Raw genomic sequence first — 12,644 nt, 5'->3', positions numbered from 1 at the left:
ACTACCCTTACAGATAGGAAGTTTTTCCTAGTGTCTAATCTAAATCTCACTTGCTGCAATTGAAACCCATTACTTTGTTTCATATCTTCAGTGGATAAGGAGAACACCCTCCTCTTTATAACAGGTTTTATGTAATTGAAAACTGTTATCAGGTCCCCCCTCAGTCTTCTGTTCTCCAGACTAAACAGTGTTTTTGTTTGTTTTTTGTATGTTTGTTTTTTAAAATATTTCTTCACACATCATATTTTCTAGACCTTTACTCATTTTTGTTGCTCTCCTCTGGACTTTCTACAATTTTTCCACATCTTTCTTGAAGTGTGGTGCCTAGAACTAAACACAATACTCCAGTTGCAGCCTTATCATTGCTGATTACAGTGGAAGAATTACTAATTGTGTCTTGTTTACAACCCTCCAGCTAGTACATCCAAGAATGATGTTCACTTTTTTGCAAAAGTATTGAATTGTTGATTCATATTTAGTTTGTGGTATACTATAACCCCTAGTTACTTTTTCTGCACTACTCCTTTGTAGGCAGTCATTTCCTATTGTGTATTTGTGTAACTGACCATTCCTTTCTAAGTGTATTACTTTGCATTTGTCCTTATTGAATTTCATCCTATTTATTTCAGCTTCTCCAGATTAAGGAAAATGTCGTTCTCATGCAATTAATATTATACTATGGGGGGAAAACCTATTCAGTGTAATAGTTCCATCCAAAATTTTAAAACATAATCAGGAAATATCTTTGTCACATAGGGTATTGGAACAATATGACAAATCTGCAGCTTCAGAGGTCTCCAGAAACAAGATAGGAGGTTTCCCCATCCTATATGTCAACAGTTACAGACTCTCCTGAGAAGCTACCAGATCGGTGACTCATTACAGCTAAGGTAACAATTTCATCCTGTGTTTGATGACATGCACTTCCCCACCATTCTGTTAGGTCCAACGCTGCTATAGAGTTGGCAGTTTTTGTTAGCCATCCTTTGCTGAATATAGGAGTTGTGATACTTTTAAACTCTGGTAGAAGTAATTGTAAAAGCAGTAGCCTCAAAAGCCCACTGAAATCAATAGAGCTATGTTGGTTTACACCAGCTTAAGTACTGGCCATTACATTGGCAACCACAGAGCTCCTTTGTTGGTCTATTAATAAAATAGAAACATTGAAAATACTTTTTAATTAATTTTCAACATTAATAAAAACTTTATAAAGTGCTGAGAAAGTATGCTCCTTAGGGCATATAGAAGTTCCTTATATTTTGATTATAAATGTTTTCCTAAAGAAGGCAGCATTTTACATTGTTTTACAATGTGGAATTAGAATAATGAGGCTTATTCAAAAGAATAAAGTTCCAGTGCTTGGAAGTGCTAAGAAGTGCCAGGATAATAGTGCTCTTTTATTTAAATTTTGCTTGGGTCTCTACTCTGACTTTCTTTTTTACTGCTATATCTCTCAATTCCTTATTGTTCATGAGAAACACAATTCCTGATCACGTTACTCCTCTATTGAGAGATCTCTTGGTTGGTTTCATGCAAAGAAAAAGATTGATTTAAAGATTCTACCATTTGCATGGTGATGCTCTCTGTCTGTGGGATCTCCTCTGCTTCTGAAGCCTGGATTTATAGATAGGTCCATTTGAAAAGGAGCTGTTATGTCCATATATTTAATTATCTAGGTTTTTTTTATTCAAAGACTGTTCCTGTCCTCAAACAGTAGGTGCAGGAATCATACACATTTAAAAAACAAAAACAAAACAAGCAAACTAAAAAAGCCAAACACATTGTATAAAACAAAGTCAATCCAATAACAGATCAAAAATACCATGGTCCCAACATGCAACCCTAAAACTTAAACCAGTGTGCATCCTTGCATGAGAAAGGGCAGTAGGATTGGGGTGTGGGATACATCGTCCTATCTGTCAGTAAAACACATGTGAGGAGGCTCAGCTGGTGGGAAACTTGAGGATATTCCCCATAATGTTCTGATGGGTTAGGTATGTGATAGGATGGAGTAAGCAGCTTCACATAACAGGCTTTGCTATCTACCTCCAAATGCTCAGAGCTCCTGGTATGTGTGTGGATCCTCGGGCAGCAGTGGGAAGTCAGTGATATCTGGATGAGAAACCCTGTGCTTCCACAAAAGTCCTGTCCTCCTATAGCACAACTCCACTGTATCTGTGATATCAGGACTGGCCAGAGCTGCCCTGGGAACTCTGTTAAAAGGGGATCATCACTGTGAAAGGTTGCTTGTGGAAAAAGATGATACAGCCATGGAAACTCTGTGAAGCCTTAAGGTGGATAATATGCATTCCTCCATTCCCGCAGCTTCATCCACTTCTTCCAATCCCTTTGCAGACACTTACACTAACAGAGGGGCCTTTGCAAGGCCCAAAAGAAGGGGGATAGTAGGCACAGAGGAGGCTGAGCCCTGTTTCTGCATGGAAGGAGATACAGGCCCAGCTTTGAAGAGTACTGTCTGCCCTTCCAGGATTTAGTTGTTGGATTTAGTGTGCATGTGCTGGCATTGGTGGTCTGTGATATTCAAAAGGTCAGACTAGATGTTCTAGTGGTCCCTTCTGTGACTTTATGAAAACTTCCATGTTTAGAGTGGGGAAGAGGTATATTGGATATGGCTTTATTGATGGAATTCTCTTCCTCATTACATTCTTTGATTTCAGTCTTTATATATTAGATATTTAAATATTTATATATTTAGATATATATCTTGTCTTCAGGCCTGCTTGTTTGGTTTTGAGTTTTCACTGTATGTTCCCTAATTGGATTTGATTTCGCAGGCTATCTACAGCTTCACAATGTTGACAAAGAGGATGCTGAGCTGTAAGCAATGAATGTTTTATCTTCTTAATCTTGATTTGTCATCATTACTGTTTGCATTGTTTGTTCCATAGTTAGATTCATTTTCACTTTAATGGGAGAGTCTTGATCATATTCATGAACTTCTACAAATGTTCCTTAACCCTGTTCAAATTTTTACCATGTTCAAAACTGAATATAGTCTTCAAAACTAACTTACTCTTTAACCATTTATGATCAAATGTGAGTCCCCCCCACAAAGAAATGAGTTTTGTTCGGAGCACTTTCTCAATAGCTGTAGAGGAATCAGAGTAGCAGCTGTGTTAGTCTGTATTCGCAAAAAGAAAAGGAGACTAACAAATTGACAGCGCACTTCATCAGATGCTGTAGCTCATGAAAGCTTATGCTCAAATAAATTTGTTAGTCTCTAAGGTGCCACAAGTACTCCTTTTCTTTCTGTAGAGGAATGAAATCTCCCCAACAAGCAACAAAGTGCACACCTGCTCCATCACTTCTCCTAAATTCTAATGGGGTTAAGGATCACAGAGAACCACCATACAGCAGTGCTTTGTGCTACACAGAGAATATACAATCTCCAAGCCTGCACCCTTCAGTTTAAGACAACTTTGTCTGTTCCACTTTAGTTTGGGCTTTGCATCTCCACAAGGTGGCAACTGAACTAGCATTTATTTTTTTTACTGTATTTGAAACTAGACCGATCAGTTTTACTTTTATTCATAGTCAGCTCTTTGTGATGGTAACGAGCTGTCATAGGATTGTGTTTGAATCCTAGAAGATAGGAATAGATAAGATGTGTTGTGACCGCTCCATCTCATTGCCAGTGTATGACAGTACACCGTACTCCATTTTTCTAGTGTTTTATCTGCTGTAATTTTCAGTGTCCAGATGATGGAATGCCCAGCACTTTTTTTCTTGGGAAGTTATTCTACAACCTACTATCTTTCTGTGCTGAATTCACAGCAGTACTTAAAAACGTGTGAATACCAAAACCAGCTTTCATTTGCGTCAGAATAAAATATACATAGATGACCATTACTTAGTTGCCTTCAGTTTGCACTAAACTAACGTCTTAGTGTATTAACACACTTTCTCTGAGGCAAGTTTAAACCACTATACCTTCTCTCCCAATTACTTTGCACTTTCTTATAATGACCTGAAATTGCCAAACATTTTGCCATTATAATTATTATAAAGCGAGCAGAAGGTAATTGTTTTTAAGTTGATGGATTTTAATTAACTCCATTTAAAAGTCTTAGAAACTGATTCTGAACACTGAAAATCAATGAAATAAAATGTTTACAAATGGACATCTAAATATATCTACAATACTAGGAAACAGACTGTTTGCAATGAAGGGCACATATATTTGCAAAGACAACATGTCTTTGATAATTACATTTTGGCTTCATATACAGAAAAAAAGAGGAATGCTTAATTTTATTTTTAATTAGGTTAAATCTTTTATTTTCTTTGCATCCCACTTAGTGCAGTCCATTGCATTTAAAATATGTTTATTTCATACATTTCAGTGTAAAAGTAAAACTACATATTAAGAAATGTGGTAAGGGTTGGAAAAAAGGGGGCAAAAGTCAATCTGTAATATTCCCCTGAATTTTGGTGTAGCTATCAATCAGATTTCCAAAAAGTTTTAGGCTTGTAGTTGTTATACTTGAACTTTCACATTAGGCATGCGGTTGTACACTTAAAATCTGCCCCATCTCCATCATCTTGCTCAGCAGTGATGTTGAATTAGAGGATGATCTTAAATATATCTTACATTTATATGGCATTTTAATCCTGTACGATTTTGCATTGCTTTACAATATATATGTGTGTGAGCATGTGTGCTCATGCAAGGCCTCCCTGAAGTGAAGCAACTTCTAGATTAGTCTTTCTTAATCCATGGTTGATCTAGAACTCTTCCTGGACATTGTGCGCTCATCACTGAATTTGAGTTGGGTACAGTGATTTCATGCCACTTTTAAGACTCTCCCCTGAGCATAGGGCTGACTGGGAACTTATGTGGCAAGTTAGAGAAGTATCAGGGAGTTGGATGGTAATGGTGGCCCAGGGCAACAGTTAGAGTGAAACAAGATGCCAGCAACACACTAACCCTCATTGTGTCCTGACACATACATATCCCTGGGGGTGTCTTAGAGCCAACTATGAGGACTATGCAGAAATTCTCCCAGGCCAGGGGAACCCTAAGGTGGCTGTTTAAGCCAGTTTTACAGCCTCTGTAAAACCTCTGCACTGTTCAATCTGCACAAAGGGAGGTAGGTGGGGTGAGCAAAGGCCCAGATCTGGCCCATAATTTTCCTCTCCTTTACAAATTTCTGTTCTTTGATGCACTAAAAAGTGGAGGTTTTATGTACTATCTTTAGCCATAGGGTTTCTGACAGTTTCTAAAATGCTTTGCTGCAAAATATGATAACATTAGATTGCTAGTCACTTATTCATGTAAATAGGCTTTCCAGGCACAAGTTAACTTTTCAAAAAATGTGAGAAAACAATCACAAACCCAATTGTATGCAGTTTCATTTTGATTGTGCAGAATTTGCTCCTTGTTCTCTAGTTTCAGAAAAAGCCATTTAAGTTGATTTTATTTCAAGAAACAAATACAGTACAAGACACTTTCACAGAAAAAGTAAATCGTTTCAAAATGGTCATGTAAATTTTCCATACATTTACATTTTGTATTCTAAAAGAGAACTATTAAGGGTACCAACTGCTTCCAGAAGGTTTTACAAGTGCCTATAAAGGATCTCTTTTAACATGCAGATTTTCTGAGGATTTCAGGCTAACAGAGTAACTTCAAATAATTGTTTTGTATGCAATCAAATGTTTTACCTAAGGTCCAATTCTGCAAGGTTCAGCATCTCCTGAGAGGAGCAGAGGGCTCTCCGTTTCCATTGGAAGCAAAGGGAGTTGACAGTGCTTACTATCAAACTGCACTGAGCCCATTTTATTTGTCCTGTGTCTAGGGATGAAGAAAAAAGCATCATCTGCTGACACAACTTCTCACTCAGCTACCATGTTTTTATCTTGTTTCCACTATTGACAATATATTCCATAGCTTAATGTCCTGGTATTAAGTTGTGGTCTGTGTAATACAGCTAGTGTGATTGTGTCCCAAGTTTGGACATGGAGGTAAGTGTGAATCATTTGGCCGGCTAATAAAAAATATATTATCCAAGGAGGTGAATGTTAAATGCAGTTCTAGTTACAGTTACTGTGGCTGGTGATGCATATGCCTTAATATATCTAGACGATGATTCAAGATATCTTTTTTTTTACATCAAGAAAAGCTTTATCTCTTGCCAGTTCATAGCTGTAAGCTAGAAACATGTTGTAAATGGAGAACTTCAAACAGCCCAATGTCCCTTCCTGTTCCTATTTCACTCATTAACGATATATCAATAGTGAGAATGAATGCAAAAGAACAAATATTTTATCTTCTTCTATTGCTGAAGAAAGCAACATGATTAGCTATCAGCAATAAACATATTAGCTTTATTAATTCCCCAATTTAAGGCTTCTTGAAATAGCCCTTGCATATAATGCCTTAAGCATTTCAGAATATTTGCACAATCTCTAATCAAACAATATTAAGAGAACTTCTTTATTGAGCCTAGAAGCAAAGGTACCAGAAGTATGTACAGTAATGTTCTTTAACACTTGCATATTTTCAAGGGGCCATGCTTACTCACATTGATCATGGCTTACTCTATGAATAAGGGTGTGCCATTGAAGTATGAATAAGGGTGGTAGAGTTAATCCCAAGACTCTTTCTGGGAACTGGATGTCTCAAGGACTCAAGGGCCAATTCTAGTGGTATTTACATGTAAAATGGGTATTTGGATGTAGAGGTATGACTATATTTATGAGGAATGCACTTGTAATGTAGCTACACAACTGAGAATCTACCCACTGAAATCCTGCATGTACAGATAAATTCATGCTCAGCGCTTCACTGGTTCTGTCATAGACAGAACTTCCACTAGAGAAATGAGAGAATATAGTTATTGTTACCATAGTACTGTAACAATCTCTGAACCCTTAGTTGATTGTTTTTTCATGAAATTGAGCAAGAGTTTCAGAATTGGGCCTGTTAATCTTCCCAACACCCAATATAATGACCCTTTACAAATACTTTGCTATACAATAGTTAACCACTGGAAATCATTTAATTTCTTACTTATCAGCTAGCCACCATGCTAGTTCCATATCTAATACACATGCTGAAATTCAAAAAAACATAATATGTAAATCTACAATTCTTCTCTGATTCCTGTACTTTTCTTGTGCAAGAGTGAGATGTATTTTTAAGGAACAATTCAAAATATGTTTCTCTTTTTCACTTGCATAGCTGCTTTTATCTAAACAAAGCAAAGACGAGGTGCTTGTCTGTCCGTTGCATGCAGCAAAGAATCGATTTGTAATCCTACTATCTTCCCCCTGTCCCATTCTGCTCTTCACAGTGTGTTAATGTATGGTTGACTACTGCATCTGAACCACAACTAACAGTAACTGGGAACAAAAGACTGATAAAAATACTACATATATATGTAAAATAAAATAAACGTGCACAAGGATTTCATTATTGGTCCTTTTGGATAAGGGTTGTACACTGCAACTGTAAGTTCTTGACTTTCAGGGTTTTTTTGTATTCTGTGTTCATGTTGGTTACTGTCAGATGTGCAGCTCAAATTATAAAAGTACTTGAAAGCAGCTTTGGTTCACGTTTGACTTGCATTTGTGAAGCTGCAAGGGTTTTCTGAAAATCTTGTATTCTCAAAATGTCCATCAAAGCTTTTTCCACATTTGTAGTTGACCTACCTAGAATATCATACATATTTTGACACTGCTTTTCACTGGTGAATTTGGAGTTTGAACCACATTTTGTGTGAAAGCTTTCAGTATGGCTCGTAGAACTACTTCTAGGTCAAGAAAACCTGATGAGACTTTGTAAGAATCTATATTAATCTCTAGGCAAATGTAACCAACTGTGTAAATATATCTGAACATGGCTTCATCTAGTTACCTGGAGTGAAATAACCCGCTATTGAGTTCCAACTACAATTGCTAGACCTTTAGCTAAAGTGGTCTGGGTTTGAATACCACCGATGCCTATAGTGTTTATATGAAGCTGCTGCAATTCAGTGAAGAAACGTGTGTGTGTGTGTGTGTGTGAACTCATTTTACCTCAGCCCTATTGGCTCAAAATTAGATTGTCAAAGAAAACCATTTCCCCACCTATTTGAAACTCGGGGCCTGCTACAAGCCTGCATGAATTGGTTCTGACATGAAAAATTTTCAGATAAATTTCAAACCAAGCTCAGAAGAGCTCTGCATTTCTCTTTTCCAGTCATTGTGTGGTTTGTATCTATCTTGCTGACTACAGATAATAAGGTGCCAGTTATGTTGTATAAAGACTTTAATCATGGGAAGATGAAAGGCAGTCGAATTTTAAACAAATTTTGGCCAGTTTCCAGAGCTTTGTTTTATAATATAAGAATACTTTTCATTTTGTATAGCACTTCTGAGGAGCTCAGAATGCACACAGTGCAATTTGTAAGCTAGTACTTCTACAATACTAAGGATCCCAAAGTACTTTAAAAGTACATACAGGATAGAATTACTTCACTCTTCACTAAAATGCAGCCACCTCAGAGGTAGAGACACAGCAATGAGACAAACAACTGTCTCACAGCATATTGCAAAAGCCTGGGGAAAACTTTGACAAGAACAGGAATCTCAGGGGAGCTCAATCTTGCCTTAACAAGAGTGGTGCAATATGCTGGCTGAGTAACTCCTTGCTAGTAACAAGACCATAGTGTAATGTGTCATTTGCATGTTGGGGATTGCATTAAACCAATATTTCCTCAGACATGCCTGTTCTCTGACCATGTCTGCCCCACCATCCTGAGATGTAGAATTAAGATCCTACTTGTATAAAAAGTGCAATGCCTCCTCATTCTGCTTGCTCCCACTGTAGCCCTTAGCGTCGCTATACAGAAACTATCCTAGTCCCCCCTGACCTGGCTGGCCCTTATATTGTCCCTAGAATAGGGAAACACCAGAGTTTTCTGAAACTAAAGGGAAAAAAATATTGTGCTGGAGAGCTTTTCTAAAATGTGTGGGATGGTGGGCATACTTCTTTCCCTCCAGAGAAGAAGGGGATTCAGTCATCTTTGTAAGAGCCTTCAAGATAGAGAATACCAGCCATCCAACTCAGACATCAGGACATCACCTTCCTCTGTGTCATGAGGCCTTGGGCAGGATCATCTAGGTATGTCTCACTTAACCAATTTCTTGCCTCTGCAGGGGCTTGTGGAATTGGTGAACCTTGGTCGCTCCTGTTCTCCACGTGTGGCACATAAAAATCTCCTGTGAACTGTAATGCTTTGATCTAATTTCAGTTGCTGGGTTTAGTGTGCAGATGATGGGTGGCATTGGTAGTCCGTGATATACAGAAGGTTAGACTAGATCATCTAGCTGCCCCTTATGGCATTAAACTCTGACTCTATGAGGAAGAGGATGAAGGGTCACTGCCTCTACCCCCAAAAATCAGGTAAGTTGGTAAGCTGGGAGAAGCAGATAGGGAGCTGGGGCAGGTTGAAAAGGCAGTTTTAGGGGAGAGCCTCAGAGAGAGTGGAAGAGTGGGCTTCCCTGGCACTCCCATCTCATCTGAGATGGGTTCACCAAGCAGGATGGGGAAGGGCAAACAGGGTGATATTTGTATTCTGGGGTCAAACAGTTTCTATCTCAGAACCCTTTAATATAAATATAAGAGAGTTCGTCTATGCTGACTATGGAGTCACAATGAAAATGGCTATGAGCACCATTATCACCTGCATTTAATGATCGTTGATCGTGATATGAAGGAATTCATTAATAGAATCATTTACTGCTACTACAGATCAGACAGCACATCATCTACATGAATACAGGAGAAATGTGTTGTTAGATCCTCTGACAGATTTACACTTTCAAATATATCAAACTACTGGCATGTGCTACGTGTAACATGTATGTAAAGAAATAAAAAGGCTGTTGAACCTGAGCATGATATGGGTACCTTCTTCAATCATAACATTGGTAACAAATTAGAATAGAATAGTATAAAAACATTGTTCTATTATGGAAATAATGCACTGAAAGGGGAAAAAAAAGTGGACCAAATCATCAGCTGTTGTAAATTGGTTATGCTAATTTATGCCAGTCGAGGATTTAGCTTACTGTTAATTATCACAAACCTATCCACTATTAAGCATGTGTGAAGCTGAGTGCGCGCATAGTGAAGGCATAGTTTGCACATGGAAAAGCCTGCAAAACAGAATAGAGCAAGCAACCTAGTTAGTCGAACACTACTAGGAATGTTCCTGCAATTTAAGGCTCAGTCATATATTCTCTCAGGAATCCAATTGATATGTAATTAAAGTAAGATAATGATGGTGATGACAGCATGATGAATTACAGAACCTTTCTGACTTATTGTCACACTTCCTGCTGTGAATCAAGATGTGTACGTAAAATGTTAAGGTGTCTGTGCATGGCATTTGCTAATATGTGCGATAATGCATTTGAGGAGAATGATAGAATTGTGTACTATGATTTAAATGTGAATGATTTAAGTCGGTTCTCTTTTCTATTTTGTCATCAACCTGGAGCTAAGAATATCCCACTCTTGAATGACTTTCTATTCCTTTTATCACCGTTCTCAAGGGCATGACGTCACTGAATTTTTATGTCCAAGAGGGTTTTGTTCTCGTTGTTTTTTTACATTTTGAAAGTTTGTGATACTTTGTGACCTGTTCTGTATGCTCTAATTTAATTAGCTGACCATGACACTATATAGTGTCACTATATATAGTGACACTATATATATATAAATACAGATTAATAAAATTAAGTAATCACATAAAGGAGTAGAATAGTCACCCAGTCAAAATACTGAACATTAAAAAGGTCAAAATTACAGTGCATAGCACTACTGCTGTACTACATGTTACTACATCTCAGCTATATTGCTCTGCTGATATGTATTGTAATACTGTTTGAATTATGAAGACTATGGATGAAATCCAGGCCCCATTGATAAGAACTATAGATGAAATATTGTCTTCGTTGACCTCATTGGCAAAAATCCCTTTGATTTTATTTAGGCCAGGATTTCACCCTACAAGCCTGATTCTTTAAATCCTTTCACCTTGTATAGTGAATTATACATTTGCAAAATGCTTCCAATGTAACTTGGCAACATTTTACACTCCGTTTGCATGGATGGATGTGACTGAAAAAAACGCCAGGCCGTTGGGAATCAGGCCTATTTTCTACATATTTTCTACAGCTCTAGATATTGTGTCAGTCTATTTGCTGTAGTAAATGGATGCAGCTCTGTTGTAGCCAGTGAAGGTAATTCTCCTTTAACACAAAGCCAATGCATTGGTTACCATTGCTACTGCTGGTGTATAGGCCCAGGTAGGGAAAGGAAGTCCCAGCCAGTGCTTCCCTGCCAAGCTCCTTGGGGTATGGGAAGCTGATGTAAATGGGGCCAGACCAGCAACTGCCAGACCAAAATCAGAAGTATATGCATGCCTCCCCTTAGCTATGCTGTGCTGAGCATCTGGGTGCTAGATCTGCACCAGCATTAGTTTCCCACATACAACTGGAAATTGTACGCACAATTATGCATCTCATACACACACAACTGATTTTGCATGTGATCTATGCAACTGCACAGTGATATGAGATCTCGACTTCAGTGCTTTTTAAAGGCTCATTGTAAACATTATTCATATAGCTATTTTGCATTGCTGTTTACTGCATATCTCATACATATGGAATATTTAAAACTGTCTATGATTAGAATGAGTAAATACATAATACATTACCTCTTAAAATGCAGTTGACATAAAAGGCTATAAATTGTGATTTTGAATGCCTCAGAACTTGGGTGCCCAACTTGAAATACCTTAAAGGGGCTGCATTTCACAGGGCAGGTGGTGGTAGCATGTTCTGCAAATCAAGCCCCTTTGAAAATGTTGTTCTACATCCTTTGTATTGCTAGTGCCATTCAGCCAGTGTTGTTAGGATTGAAAGGGCCATTCCTGAAGCCCTAAAATGAGCCAATATGTTTAATACTAAAAAATGTAAATTTCCAATGGTATGTTTTCCCGGGAGATAATTAAATATACATATTACTTAGCACATTGAGGAAAGCAGAACATTTTTTCTTATTATAAAATTGTCATATTACAATACACCATTTTTCCACCAAAAATACTGTATTGTAATAAAAATTATCTGTAACAATATAATAGTTAGCAAGGACAGTATGTGTTGCAATCAAAGAAAGAGCTAACTTCGTACACAATAAAAGAGAGCAGCTGTGAAAGAAAACACATTTTTACTGGAGTTCTTAAAACCAGTTTAAAACTGGTTTTAAAGTGAGTTGGGGGAGATGAGAATTATTAAAACTGAAATATTATGTCTAATCGCAAGGAGAAAGGGCAAGAAAGGTGATGAGGGGGAGGGGAAGAACAGAGTAAACAAATTCCTATTCAATGAGACCTCCCTCTCATGTATTCCATTTTAAAAAATGTCAGTATAACTCAATATAGTGCTATCCACATGAGTAAGAAAAAAAAACAACTTGTCACCAGTGCCAAATTTAAGGTCCAAGATCAGTGGTTCTCAAACTTTTTTACTGGTGACCCCTTTCACATAGCAGGACTATTAACATTTTGTAACAAATCTAACAATAACTTCATGATTGTCATGTCTGAAAATATGATACACTTGTA

General features: G+C 37.6%; 1 long non-coding RNA gene across 1 annotated transcript in view; it reads left to right on the top strand.

Moving 5' to 3' along the window:
* LOC119861878 overlaps positions 1-12,644 on the top strand; it is a 228,985-nt gene that overhangs the window by 124,824 nt on the left and 91,517 nt on the right. Inside the window, exon 2 of the long non-coding RNA XR_005295054.2 lies at positions 757-890. This is a non-coding gene — a long non-coding RNA (uncharacterized LOC119861878). The remainder of the gene's footprint in view (positions 1-756; positions 891-12,644) is intronic.

This window comes from Dermochelys coriacea, chromosome 9 (assembly GCF_009764565.3).
Source record: "Dermochelys coriacea isolate rDerCor1 chromosome 9, rDerCor1.pri.v4, whole genome shotgun sequence".
Taxonomy (NCBI): domain Eukaryota; kingdom Metazoa; phylum Chordata; order Testudines; family Dermochelyidae; genus Dermochelys; species Dermochelys coriacea.
This window is presented reverse-complemented; position numbering and strand designations above follow the sequence as displayed.